Here is a 2,681-nt window from a genome sequence, read left to right as displayed (position 1 = left end):
CCTTGTTACATTGAAACAATTCAACAAGAGATCAATGCAAATATGAGGGGCATACTTGTTGATTAGCTTGTTGAGGTTTTTTGCTTATTGCATTTCTTCATGCTATATATATATTTATTTTTCCCTATTGTAGTTGTGCAATTAATTTTGTATAATCAATTCAAAATTAGATTGTTGTAACAGGTTGCCGAGGAGTACAAGCTTGTGCCAGATACACTTTACTTGCATGCTTGTTGCCTCGTGTGTACTTCTTGCCTATTGTAACATTTTCTTTTCTTTTCTTTTCTTTGGTCAATTTTTAACTACTGCTTTGATGTCACTTTCAGGAAGTACGAAGAAATTTGTGCTCCACATGTGGAAGAATTTTGTTACATTACAGATAATACTTACACAAGGGAGGAGGTATAATTTTCCTTTTGTATTGCAAGATGATTTGTTACATCTCTCTTGGATGGTATTCTTAAAATGAGAATTATCCTTATCTTAATACTAATAGGTGTTAGAAATGGAGATTGATGTCCTAACTTCCTTGCGATATGATCTGACAACACCAACAACTAAGAGCTTTCTTAGGTAATGTGGGAGATAAAATTATTTAATATATAAAAGTATTTTATTCTTACCTTCATAATTTTTTTCATTCAAATTCCATCTCTACATTTGGAATTCATGGGCAATTATCTTGTTGAACTCACCCTTGTTGAGTATGACTTTCTCCGTTATGTTTCGTCAATGATAGTTGCATCAGCTATATTTGTGGTAAGGATGACTCTTGATCCTGGAACTTGCCCCTGGGTAATGTAAATTCCATCGAGTCATTTTTTTGTTTGTTCTTGTCTGTACTAAAATTTGAACAGGATTTTATTGTCCTCAATCTTCAAAATCCTACACTAGAACACTACATAGCCTATAAAGTATTAGAGATGAAGGATTGTATTCATGCATTGCATAATTTACAACTAAATAAAAAAGGGTGTGCATTGACTGCAGTCAAGGAGAAGTATCGCCAACGCAAGGTATCTGAATATCTTCTAGCATTTAAAATTCTAAATTTATCACCCCCATAGTCAATAATTTCCAGCATCTTTCTTTTGTATTTATAGTTCAAATGTACAACAAACTTTTCTTTTGTACTATGATTTGACAGGCTTCTATAGAGAAAAATCAAAAGAGAAGTAACAATATTTTATGCATTGTAGGTCAAGATCCAGTGCACAAGCTCATTAGAGAGTTGATAACATTAAAAAGAATCAGTGAACAGGTCAACTCCCATTGATACCCCCACCACCAGGACTTTAAAATATTGATACTCATGGCCAGCAAACTGAGCAGACAACTTACGAGTCACCAACTGCTGCAACTCCACCAACAGCTAGCACAATCAATGAGAAATACACACATTCACCACCAGTATCTCTTTCTTAGCAAACTTCGCCATATCCTTTGAATTCACAATCAAATTCTCCATATCAAAATGGAGGTTACTCTTCAGGGATGTCATCAACACAATAGAATGAATACCAAAAGTTTCCACACCATGGCCCAGAGTCATATTTTGACAAATCTAGCCAGGGTTTGCAATGGTCAAATCCAGCAAGGCAGTCTCTTAGTCCACAACAATCAGTTCTGTTATATGGGCCACAATCACAGAATTCAAAGGCATCAACACAAAAGACTTCTGAAAGCCTTCCTCTCGCTCCTTGGGAAGTGGAGCAATCACAAAATACATCACAAGGTGTAGATAATTTGCAAGGACCTCCCATATATGATAGCAATGTTATAAAAGTTATTCCCCCTCCTCCAACAAAGTACAATCAGAGACAACAATTTTTTCAGCAGCAACAAGCTTTGGGTTCTGGCTAGTCTACACATGGTTATAGTGAATCAACACGTGATGAGTTGATATCAAGGACACAAAACATCTCCGTTCATGATGGAACTTACAATGATGCATATCCACAACAATCTTTAACTTCCAACAAACAAGTTAAACCTGAAGATAAGTTGTTTGAAGACCTGGTTGACTTTGCCAAGACAAAAAGTAAAGCTTCACCCAGTAAAAGCGAAATTTTTTAAAAATTAGAGGTTGTTCTCTGGGATGGTTTGTACTACATATCTTCAAGTAGCTTGCTACAAGTGATGGTTTAGGTGTAGCATCAAATTTATTGAAGCCATTGTATAGTCTTTTGTTCAATTAAGGTTTAGTACTCATTATGTGCTATATTATTCCTAGTGCATTACAATTTAATTTATTTTTTGTTACTTTTATTTTCTGATATGAAATTCCTTTTGAAGATTTGTATATTGAAACAAACTTATGTTCTTACCTAGAAGGTAAATGATTTTAGTAACAGTGCCAAAAGATCCATATATATATTGCAATGTATTGCTGAAGCTTGTTCTATTTTGGATCTCAAGTAGTGTGTGAGCATTATCTTTTCTTATCATAGTATTTGTGGAAAGTAATTGCATGTGTGGCCTTGCACTATTCTCTAGTTCACAATTTGATTGTGGCATTTTGTTCGAAGCAAAGCTTTATAATTACAAATCTAGGATATTTTAATAGATTGTATACTTGTGTGAGGGGATAAAACCCATTTTGGTGCCCTAAAATAAGATAACTATATATAGAAACTCAATCATTAAGACATTTAGTATGGACTTGAGCTATCTTGATGGAA

General features: G+C 34.3%; 1 long non-coding RNA gene across 1 annotated transcript; it reads left to right on the top strand.

Annotated features, from left to right (window-relative positions):
• Nucleotides 1-218: 218 nt before the first annotated feature.
• LOC149580017 (uncharacterized) lies at nt 219-537 on the top strand. Its single transcript, XR_016359786.1, has 3 exons — nt 219-240; nt 327-402; nt 497-537. It is a non-coding gene; the product is annotated as an uncharacterized LOC149580017 (long non-coding RNA).
• Nucleotides 538-2,681: the final 2,144 nt, after the last annotated feature.

The sequence above is a fragment of the Cupressus sempervirens genome, chromosome 1 (assembly GCF_028749045.1).
Source record: "Cupressus sempervirens isolate cs-2001-9-10 chromosome 1, ASM2874904v1, whole genome shotgun sequence".
Lineage (NCBI taxonomy): Eukaryota > Viridiplantae > Streptophyta > Pinopsida > Cupressales > Cupressaceae > Cupressus > Cupressus sempervirens.
The sequence above is the reverse complement of the archived record's forward strand: the minus strand, read 5'-3'. Positions and strand labels throughout refer to the sequence as shown.